Raw genomic sequence first — 13,115 nt, forward strand, 5'->3', positions numbered from 1 at the left:
TGAATCACAGATTTCCCGCTAGTGTAAGGATGCACATCCCAGCGTAGCATTATAACACTGAGGTGAGCCCTTGAGATAAAGATGACATGAAGAGAGGGGTGTGTTGCCATTGCTGTAAGCACATTGGAACATTGCTAAACCAGTCTACTCCTGGCTAGGCAAAGCTGCAGGATAGGGGTGTGTAGAATTGCCCATAGCTATGCTTAGCTGAGAGTACACAAGGTAACCAAGTATGCATGTGAATGGAGTTGAAAACACGTGTAAACCCAGTAAACAGGTATGCGTGTCATGCACTGCAGCTGAAACAGAAAGGATATAGGAAAGAAATAAGGAAGTGATGCAGCAGTGAAACTGGAGTACAAATGACTAATTAACACTGTGGAGCCTACAGTGGGCCATTGGCAACAGCTAATAAGGCTGCAAGCAGCTACCTGCAGAGCAAGGAAGGGGAGGGGCTGTACTGCAAAGAAAACAGTAAAGTGTCAAAGCAGAACAAAGGTGATATGCCGTATATCAGCTACAAGGCACATTTCACCATGACTGGGTAGGAAAAGTACAAAACAAGAAAGACGGCAGGTGGATGCATGCCTGATAATGAGAGGGGATCCAGGTCTAAAAGTGAATTAAAGGGCAACAGAGTAATCAAGGCAGGCAAGTAGACCTCCACAGTAAAGGCACCACGCTTGCAGTACTCATTGTAAAACCCATAATTAAGACACGCAGCTGCTGGAATAGTTCATACACACCCACTTACATCAGCAGCATCCATAGCACAATACTATAAAGTGTGAAAGCACTTCACACACATTTGTGTATTCCAATACACTCTGCACCAGTGGTGTATACAGATGGGGAACTTTTATTATGTACATGTTAGGGACTGCCATAGCTTTGATCCAACAGCATGTGTTGGAGACTGAAGGTGGTGTGGAGGATGATGCACATGACTACCACAGGAACAAGAGGAGGAGGAGAGTGTTCAGACCCAGGCTAACCTACCAGGGGCTACATGATCTGGAGATAGTAGAGCATTACAGGGTGGACAGGGACACCCTACAGAAACTTGTGGAGTTGTGCCAGCCATGCCTCAGAGCCAGAACAAACAGAGGGGAATCCATCCCAGTGGATACGAAGGTATGTATAAGCCTGAGAATACTTGCTACAGGTACCTTTCAAAGACCAACTGGGGATATCATGGGTATCTCACAGGCATCACCATCCAGGGTACTACACCAGTTCCTGGATGTCATGTTACCACATGCCAATGAGCACATATACTTCCCCTGAACGCAGGAGGAGTTGGCCAGCAATATGCGTCTCTTCCACCATGTGGCAGAATACCCGGAGGTACTGGGTGCAATAGACTGCATGCACATACACATCAAGTCACCACCCAGTGAGCAGGGAAGGCACTACATAAACCACAAGGGATACCCCTCCATCAATTGCCAGGTCATGTGCAATGCCCAGGGCATTATCATGCATGTGTGTGCTGGCAGCCCTGGAAGCTATCACTACTCCCACATCTATCATGCCTCACAGCTGTATCGGTTATTTGCCAGGGGGGACATCCCAAATGGCCACCTGGTGGGGGATGCTGGCTATGCACTGGAACCATGGATGATGACTCCCATCAGAAATGCACACACACCCATGCAGGAATGTCATAATGAGGCACACACACAAACCCGAATCATCATAGAGTGTGTGTTTGGGATGCTGAAATCATGTTTCCATTGCTTGGACATATCTGGTGGAGCCTTGCAGTACTCTCCAGGCACGTGTGCCCACATCTTCATAGTATGTGCCATGCTACACAATATGATCCTGTGGAAACAGCTGCAGCAGGGACAGAATGGTGATAGCCCTCACAGCCCACCATCATTGCCAAGGACCCCACAGGCACAGAGGTACTCAGACCACGAACACCCTGAGCCAGCCCCAGTAGGCAGACAGAGGCGTGCCCAGTATGCCCATGCCTTGGCAAAGAGGGAATGTATAGCACAGACACTGACAGTGTGGGCACCTAGGGACTGACACCTTTCTCCCCCTGCACACACAGTAAAAATGGATGGTGTACACACACACACACACACACACACACACACACACACACACACACACACACACACACACACATGACTACCTGTAAATTGTCATGTATAGGCGGTCTACTGTGTGCATCCAACATAGGCAGCCCTCAACTATTGCACACACAACAGCCATTGGCACAAGGTAAGTCAACACCTGAACAGTAAATTAAGCTATCAGCATATGCAGATACTGTATGTTTAGATTCATAGGTAGGTATTTGGCCAACTGCCAGAGGCCATTCATAAGGCCAGCCAAAATGTGTCAATGTTTGTCACCCCATTGAGCCATTAACTGTCCCTCTGTGGAGCAGAGCCAATGGTGGGATCCCTGGGGTGCATCTACAGTTCCCCATCCACCCTTCAAGGTTTCTCTTGCAGAGTGTTAGTGAGGGGCTCTGTATAATGTAGTTAGGGATGTTGTTCCAAAGTATAGGAAGTGTCTGTGACAGGAAGCGGTCCAGCATCTCCTGGTTATTGTTGTGGCAAGGTCAGCTCATACAGTGTGTGGCTCACTGTGACATGGATTCCCATAGGTGGAGTATATCCATCAAGCCTGAATTCGACATGGCTGCATTGGTCAGTGGAGATCATCTCTGGGTAAATGAGATGCCACTGAGTAAAGCAGGGGTTTATTCAGTCCGGCTGCACAGGCCATATGTTGGAGGCCAGTATTCCCCTTGGTGAGGTACATTCGTGGACCCCCAGCTGTTGGACATGTCCTCTGAGGTACATCCCACATGGATCTGTATACCCTATGATGGGACTGATGAGTGATGAGTAAAGGGGCACTATAGCCCCAGTATGTTTAGATGGGAATCCTTCAGTAGTCAGATGGCCTACATAGAAGGATGTCCTAACTACTGTGGAGATATGATTGCCACAGGGGAGATCACTACCTACCTTACTCCCCAGATACCCCATTACCTCATCTGTATTAAAGTGGCTGCCGCTCATGTGTTAATATGTCGGTGCCAATTCCACAATGGAACAACCATGCAGTTAGTGGCACTTAGCTGGAGACCATGTCGTTGGCACCGTGTGATGTTCTCTGTGAGGCCCCCTGAGGGATGTCCGTGTCAGCTGGACTATCAATCATGGCTCCCAGTTTGCAGTCATTGCCAAACATGGTCTGCCGTAGTCCACCTGTGTTTGCCTGTACATCTGAGATGTATATGCCAAACAGTAGGGCTCCCAGGACCTGTGGGACACTAGTCTTGACTGTTCAAAAGTTGGACCTGGAGACCGCTAGTCATACCATGTGGGTTCTTTGTGTAAGCCCGTTGGCAACCCAACCTGTGACGTATGGGTGAATGTACAGGCTGGTGTGTTTATCAATAATACCTGAGTGGGGCATGGTGTCAAAAGCCTTAGTGAGGTCCAGGTAGTATGTGTGAACCACCTCCCCTGCCATCTAACTTCTTGGTGACTGTATGAAAGACATCAAACAGGTTCAGTAGGCATGAACTGCACTCAACCAAGCTTACCTGGGTTGGGTCACATGTTTGAAGGTTACCAGTGTCATTGTTAATGACTGCCATTAGGATGTGAACCATACCATTGCAGATCAGGCTAGTCAGGCTTATGGGGTGGTAGTTACCATGGTCAGTTGTGATTTCTCTGTGATGGAGTGGAATAACCATTGCCACGCACCATTGTATGGGCATGTAGCCTGTGGAGAGGCTGAGGTAGGAATGCTTAATTAGGTGGGGGCAGGTTGTCTTGTACAGTATGCAAGATGCAGTCTGGGTCAATATCTGCCTCCATTGATGCTGTGTTCTGCTGTTAGAGAGGGCCATTTCCACCTGTGTGTCTCTGATGGTTGGGATACTGTACCTTTCGGGTAGTGTTGTGGGCTCTTTAGGGGGTGAAGTATGCACCGAATGTATCTGCAAGGATGTTGGCAATATCAGTAGGGTCAGCATATTTTGCGTTATATTTCACTAGCACAGTGCAAATCTGTGTATCACCATGTAGATCCTTGACATAGCCAAAGAAGGCTTTGTGGTTATCTTTTGAATCCTTGCGTATTCTCCTGCTGATGTTAGCCTTGGATGATATCATGAGGGACCTATGTATCATACTAATAGTAGTCACGGATGTCTGCCCTTCATGGGATTTGCTGTGTATCTGGAACACTGTCCTACATCTGTAGTATAGCCTGTTTATTGCAGAGGTCTATCAGACTGGTGTCCTTGTCTAGGAGGAGTGAGTCTTGGTTTACCAGCGATGGCATGGTCCATACATCCTTGTAGGTTCTTATAGACTGCATTTGTAAATCTGTCTGTTTCTTGAGCAGTGTTTCCCCTTAGTGAGGTGGCTGTGAAACCCCCACCCCTGTCACTAGTAGTGTAAATTTAGCTGTAGGAAAGGTATACACTGTGGTATCTGTGGGTGGGGGAGATGCGTGGGTGTGGAAAAAGTGAATAGTTCATGGTCAGATCTAACCTGTGACCAGTTAACCTCCACTGTGGTGCACCTTTTGCCCATGTTGGTGATGACCACATCTAGTAATTTCCATCCCACATTAGGGAGGTTACCACCTGATACAGGGCATATGAGGTGATACATTCCAGGAAGCGCTGGGCCTGGAAGTGAGTACCGGAGTACGTTTCCCAGTTAATGGTATGGTGGTTGACATTGATCAATGCCAGGGTGTGTGTTAGGACTGTTGTGTTCTCCACTGTCTCCAGGTAGGTGGAGTGGAGGTCCTGGGTCATGGAGGGTAATCCATAGCAGGCCACATTCCACATTGCTGTTGTGGCTGATGTTAGCTGCATATAGATGATCACAGAGGTATCATGCTGCCCCACTAACCTGGAGGTGTAGGCATCCCTGATGAATATGGATACAGCCCCTCCATGTCTGTCAGTCCATGTTCTGTGGCTAAAATGTATGATATGGGTTGTTGACTGGTAGTGCTGGAGTGCTCTCAGGAGCCTTAAGACTGATTGCAGTTAATGTACAGATGTTGATGTTGTCCATCCTGAGGATTGCTGTGAGTGCATGCATGTTGTGATCACAACCCCTGGTGTTGAGTAGCATAAACATCATTTAATCTGCTATCGTGCTGTTTACAGAGCTGGTATTCACCTTCAGGACTCTCATACATAAGGCACCATGGGGGTGCCAATAGCCTTGGCCAGTATTCCAAAGTGTAAGGCTGACACATAGGCTGGTATGGTATCATTGCATGCATGTTCCCCATCTGTGCTAGTTTTTCATCTCCCCTGTAGGTAACCTAGTGGTAAGCAATAGAAAGCCTTAAACTTATACAAGTCTTCTAGCTTCCAAGATACGCATTTGGAGTGACTAAGCATCAGTGTTCTGTATGTTTTTGCTGTACTCAACTGTTTCCTGACTACATGGTGAGTTCACACTGTATACTGTGATCTGAAGGTCTATTTATTCACATATTATGGCTGTGATGGCCTGCACATTAGAGGTTCAGAGAAAGCCTACTATCTATCTGCCCATGGGCAATTAGAAGCATATCAACAGTGTGTTGGCCTTCACTGCACCACTGATGAAGTAACTGAGTCTCTGTCAAGCATAGCCAATGAAGCAATTCCAGGCAGAGTTACTGGAAGCTGTTGAAGACTGGGGTTGTGGAGGGTGATAGGGACACTTAGTGATCTAAAGAGGGTATGTTAACGTGGCAATTCAATGCCATTCAATTTCCTCAACAGGTCTTGCAGCTACCAAACTGGACAGGCTCCCCCACCCCCTGGCTGTATGGTTCTGGGACACATTATCCCAGGGGTTTATAGTTTGCTACCCATTCACACAACAAGTTTCTCTTGAAGTGTGTCAGTGAGGGCTATGCCTAATGTAGTTAGGAATGTAATGCATTGTCTCACAGTACATTTGTTATATATTGTTATGTCAAGAGTACCTGAAGCTCAGTGAGTTTGGAGGCTCCTGCCCTTTGCTTAGCCTAGCTTACACATAGAAATCATCTAAATAGGAAATAGGCGGAAGTAACATTAATGTCAACAATGTAATGGTTACAGCATCCACATAGTATATGTGCATTTGAGATTAGAATCCCGACAAAGGCAGGAATGTTTATCATGTGCAAAAGTATACCGTAACCACAGCTTGCATATAAAGGTAGTAATCCTCTGTATAATAAACATTTGAATCACCCATATAAACCCATGTGTGCAGGAGAGTACAGTCAACAGAGAATGTAATGTCATGTCAGCACATAGTGAGAAGTTACGTCACTGACAGGTATATATCCGGAGTAGTTAGCAGATGTGGCCATGTTTGCACACAGGTTATACGTTACAACATTTGTTTGACTCTGTTTAACCGCTGCTATAATGTCACACAAACGCATTTAAACATGCTTACAACTGCTTAAATAAGCCTTACTCTGCAGTAAAAAACATTTGTAAAGCATCGCAGGTGTCGAACCCTGGACCATGCACACTATAGTCATGGGATGTACCACTAAGCCATCCAAGGTGCACACATGTTTCATGGTCCTGAGACTATACCTTATACCATATGCATTTCACTGTAATGATCACAAATGGGACAGTGGCCTTGTGTACATATGTACAGTACATTGTAATGTACTGTAGTTTGTAAACCAACACATTCCAGTCTTCAGATGTATTACTGTTACTGATACGAAAAAAAAAAAAAAATATATATATATATATATATATATATATATATATATATATATATATATTATACAGTTACAGCAATAGCTATATATATAAGCATCTATGAACACACTTCGTGACACAGAAGCACTCCAAAGGAATTGGAGTGTATACAAAACACATGCAGCTCTGGTAGTATAACAATTAATATTAACCTAAGTCACCATAGAAGGGGTGGTTGTTGTGTATGTGAAGATTGGGGTGGGGGAGGAATGATGGGTAATGCAATCATGATTTAAGGAGGGCCTGGGTCGGATGTCCAATAAGTGAACTGGAGGGGCATACATGGAGTATGGGGACAATATAAAAAGGACACAAAGCAATAAACTTACTCATTCATAATACATCCTGTCATGTCACATTGCAACAAATACTTTCACAAACATATGAACATTAACATGTATCAGACATATGTACACCAACTTGATTGTCACATGTTTTCAGTAGTGAGGAATGTCTGTAGTACAATGTATATTCCAAACACCATAACATTTGTGCATATCTCAGATACCTTAGTGGTAAGGTCATTGACTGTGGTGTTCATGGTCCCGGGTTCAAGACCTGCAAGGGCTGTTAGCTTATCTTGAGGGCCAGAATAAGGGCGTTTGGATGCAGGTGGATTAAAGTTAAGCAGTTGTAAGTAGGTTTCCACGTGTTTGCACGACAGTAAGCTGTGCTGCAACACGGTAAACGGAGAAGCGCTTCACATGTTTGGCCTTTGCTTAAAGTCTCGCAGACCACGGGCTAACCTGCTCACAACCATGTAAATGTGCATTATTCACACTTTCCCTACTAGTGCCTACTCTGAGAGGACACAAAAGGGAGGAATGTGTTGAAATAGGACAACCCACCATGTACCCAATTAAAGGTGTATTCTCATATATATATATATATATATATATATATATATATATATATATATATAGACAGAGAGAGAGAGATACATAGAGAAATCTCGATATATATACAGGTCTACATATATATGTAGATATATAGATAGGTTAAAAACATCTACACATATATGGAGGTACAGATAAACATATGCAATAATGTATATATCTATATACATATACACACACACACATATATATATATATATATATATATATATATATATATATATATATATATACATACATACATGTCTGTAGACAGCATCCAAAGTGGTCATATCTGAGTATAACATGGATCATAGCAATCACACATTTTGCCCCCCCCCCAAACAATATGAACATAACATATGAAGAGTATATGTCAATACACTATTACAAATGTGTTCTATGGACACAGTCACCAACACAACTACAATGACTGCAAATATCCATGACAGAATTACACAGGCAGCTTTCATTTTGCAAATCTTTATTACATTCCGATGTATTGCCAAAAGGATTCATGGACTAATAGTACCTGCATGCTATACAGGAAGCATTTAATAGTGCCTTAATGAATCAGCCTGCAATTACCATAGTATTAGTCCGCTGAGGGTATAGGTGTTCACATAGGGAAAGAACACCCACACACATATTGATGTTGTATAAAAGGAGTTCCTACACACCTGCATGTGCTATGTACACCCACCAACATCTACCCCACAACCAAAATAATTACATCAATGCATACTGTCATACCATAACCAATTATGCAACTGCTGTACATCTGCTGAAACCTTAACACACCTGGACACAGACACACTAACATGGCCCTATGTGAAATAGTTGCCATTATACAATTGAGCATCTGCTGATGTAACAGGGTTTGTATGAACTAATCCTGTTTCAGAGAGTTGAAAGGTTCGTACACCAGGACGTTTTACAGAATACTGATTATTAGCACAGTGTGATACACAGTAATTCCAAACTAAATATGTCTGGTAAGCACACTGTAAACCCCCTAACATTATGTGCATAGCTATGCAGCCTTGAGCTAGTCAAACAACCTGGCCAGACTGACACATCTGCAGAAGTATTAGGCACAGACAAACCCTGCACAAGTAGCAATGTTCAGAAATATAACAGCAGTACTCACATTTAGACCAGCTCCTCTAGACATTACACACAATATATTACTGTTCATCTCAATACAGCTGTTGCAATAGATTCCAAACTAAACCTCCACGCTGTCTTCCTCACAAGTAAGGCAAAGGGACAATGCCCAAGTGGAGTATTCAGTTATACTCCACTGTAGCCATGGTATTGGCAAAGGCAGTAGCAGCGCAGCTGTAATTAGCTACTTAGGAACATCAATTGGCCATCGGGATAGCACATGTTACTGATCTGTAACTATAAAAGATTGCCTTGTCTCACATTCAAACCATCTCTATCTGCCTGTAAGACAGTACAAAACACTGAAAGATGAGCCAAAAACGAGTAGTACACTAGTTAATAACACCTCTGATTACTAAGATGGTATGTATAACATGTAGTATGTCTGTGTATGTAGTATCTGTACTGTAAGAATTACTGTGTAATCAATGCATATAGTGGAAATAGCTATCTTGTAGTGATGTATTGTTGAGCTGTAGTAATGCTTGTAGTATTCTATGTGTGTACTGCTGTAGGTCACACGGCACACTCCATATACACCACAAGGGATGCTAAGGGCTTGGAACCCACCAATTCACTTCCAACCACTGTCAGTGTCAAGTATGTGCTATAACAGGGGTTAGTATATGTCGATATAATGTAACAGTTGACATAAGTATAGGTGTATAAGTAAGATGAACATGTTAAAGGTGGGCTTACCGTGCAAATATGGTGTGCATTGTGGGATATTGTGCCAATAACTGTGTAATGTACAGTATTCTAGGCAGATCTGTATTCTATTCTACATAGCGGTTCTGTTATGTTATGCAAACAGTAGTTATATCGATTGGCAATTACAATACTCAATGACAGGATACATAGCATTAGTATTCATCTGACAGATTAGCAGCATGGTAGCAAAGATAATTGGAAGAGCCAGGTAACTATCCATGCACATAACACATGTAATATCCACCTCTCTACTATCATTTGCAAGAAATAACAGCTGTGCATGTGTACATGTTATGCAAATGTGTAGTGACCCTTGTTACAGGGCTGGGCCAAATGGCTATGTGCACACCTACACTGAGAGGATATTGAGAGTACAGACACACTGGTTGAATTACTAGGTTTGTGTAGCCCAACCTAACAGCCACCTGCACATACTGTATGTAAGGCAGAGCACAGCACTGGTAATGAAACAGGTTGTATATCATCTTTAACTCCAGTGTAACATCTGCACTAGTAGTGTAAGATGTAGGAGACAGCTGCCCATGTGTAATAGTCGCATCATAGGTGATGGCTCACACTATATGATTATATCCTGATCATGTTGATAGTGGCATCAGAGCCTACTAATACATGACTCTGCTTGGGAACTGGGTGTCTGTGCCCAACAGAGCTCATGGTCCTGGTGGATATGTGAGTATATACCCAGAGAAGGAAACAGACTTGTAGACACTTGCATCGTCTGTAATCAACTAACAGGATGTGATGTGCTCCTCAGAGGTGGTCTGCTGCTAAAGGTAGCTACAATGTTTCCTTAATAGCCAGTGTTGTCACGTCCATATCACAAATATTTACATGTGAGCATCACTGTCTAAAACATCTTCATAAGCAATAAGTAAACTAAATACATTACTTGGTACTTGTAGTACTGAATGTGCATGCAGGCATGTCCACTAGTCAGCTACTGGTGTTTACTAATGTCAGCTTTGTGTATGTGGCCATCCTGGGGGAATGTAATCTCTTTGTCATGTACACTGCCAGACCCACCTAACACCATGCCCCACACATTGTCTGGGATGCAGCTACAGGGGTAAGCTGGAAGGCAGCCCAGTCTACAGCCATGACTGGACTGGGCAGTCAAGAGGTGTAGGTTAACACATGCAGCTCATCAAGACAACCAACACATACCCTTACCAGAACACAGTAAGGATACCCACACATATTACCAGAAATTACACACATTCACAAATGCCTCTAAGTATCTGGCCAAACAAGTGACCCCCCAAGTAGGAAGAGACAGACACTGAAATACACAGACTGTATGACATAGTTTGCATAATTGTGCCACACCTCTGAACACATGACCGGAAACATGCCCAACAGTACTCATTTGTGAATGCAAACACTAGCACTATGTTACACACCATCCTATACGAGGGCAACATACTGTCATCTGCCTGTCTGCCATGATTAGCCACATACTCATACACTCAGACCACCTTTTGAACTATACACATGGCTCTGGCATATTCCATGTTGTTGTGCAGGACCTGTGATACAGTAGCCTTGACAGCATGGAAACATGTAGGAACTGTCAGGTCTTGTAGCCCATGCAGGTATGTCCCAAGGCCTGGGTAGCAATCTGCCATTGGCCAGAATGATACTGCAGTACAGGGACAAAAGGATTGTATTCCACAATTGTCTAGTGTAGTGGTGCATGTTGCAAGGTATCCAGTATCTGTTGTCCTGGGATAACATGGTTGACAGACAATGATGCTTTGCCAGACAGGACTTGCTCCTGTCACCCTGGGAATCTGAATAGAGCCTAGGGTTCATGCTTCCCCTATAGTGCCTTCATCATGCACGGTTCAGGTGAGGGTCCACTGCTGTTACAGGGACAGCCAAGCAATAAACTATGGGTCTCGTTACACAATGATACATGTCAGAAACACTATACGGACACACAAATGTCAATCGCTAACATGGATAACATATCTGTGCAGTGACTGAGACATATTTCAACGCTCCTGAGAGTGCACCTGCATGACCATGTTATAACACATACCTCACCTTTTGCCCATTATCCTTTATTGGAACACATGGGCTGCAGGAGTGTCCATATTTCTGAAGGATATGCACACCCCCACACTAATTGCACTTGCATAACATCAGATGCATTATGCTGAGCAACTACCTTTGTGCCACAGTGGAATTCAAAATGCACCTTGAGACAGATCACCCACCAGGCTGTGGACTTCCCAATTGTCATAATGTTCTGTAATGGGGAAGATTAGATCTGAGACAGAACCATAATATTGGCTACTCTCAACTATTCCATTATGAACTGGGAAGACTGCTCATGTACCAGCACCTACGCTCAATGCATGTTGTATTCCATCGACCCCACTGACCTGGATCACAGTAGTCACACAAACAGGGCTAACAGTATGCTACACATAGTTAGTCTCCAATGCCAATGTTATGTTCCGTAAGAGCAGAGTGGTGAGTGCCACGGCACCCATGCAGATGGACAATGCATGTGTAAATGCTGAATCCTACACAAATGAACCTTAAGCAGTCACATATGTGCAGTGATTGTGCCACTGAAACAGAACCAGAAGTCAACCCAACACAAACAAGTAGGCAAACTGGTGATACCATGCTTTAAACTGTACCACAGAAGGTAGTAACTGTTGCAAGAGTGAACACACATGAGTGTAGGTGATCCCTGGTCAGCCTCAGTAAGATGCAGATACACCATATAAAACCACGCAAAGCAACTGTGAAACCAATCAGCCACATATTAGGAGGCAAAGCACAGAGCATTCTATAGCTGTGTCATTAATCGTAATGGGAATGACAAGACCTGCTGTGCTGCACAGCACTATGGCATGGGAAGTACTGTACCTACAGAAATAGCTCCCATTCATCCAGATAGGGTCTCAGAGAACCTAAACCCACTTCCACCCCCCCACCCCCAACAGGTACACTTAGTAATATATCCATGTACATTACAGGGCCCCTGTACTAACGACTATGGAGGTACAAGCTGCACTATCTAATGCCATACATACAGCTTTCATGGGACCTGTCAACATCCCAGGTTGTATCTTACACAAATGTAAGAACATTCAGCTTTCTACATACACATTATGTTCAATCATAGCTCCATGTCAGGCTGTGTACACACCGAATGGTGCACAGCAACAGTTATCACACCCCGCAAAGGGGGAGACACCATTGATAATGGGACATAGTGCACAACTACCCTGCTGAGCCTGGTCTGTACGGCCATGAACTGTGGTCAGTGTAATTGATGCACTCGGTACAGATGTAGATGACAGTAGGGTTGATTCACACTGCATATCATCATCTTGCCAGGTCGTAGGACACCATCACCCATACTGTGTTCCAGCTACACTCAGTAAACTAGGTGTGTATTCCTATGTCACAGGAGTGGTTGGCAACTGGACTGCTGGCAGAACCCACACTACAGAAGGTGTCTGACGAATACACGCACACCAAACCAGTGCCAGCCACAGTAATACAGGGGTCATTCCTGGTTCTCCCTCTCTTTGTTATCTATACCACAT

This window comes from Protopterus annectens, chromosome 7.part0 (assembly GCF_019279795.1).
Source record: "Protopterus annectens isolate FY-2018-M chromosome 7.part0, PAN1.0, whole genome shotgun sequence".
Lineage (NCBI taxonomy): Eukaryota > Metazoa > Chordata > Ceratodontiformes > Protopteridae > Protopterus > Protopterus annectens.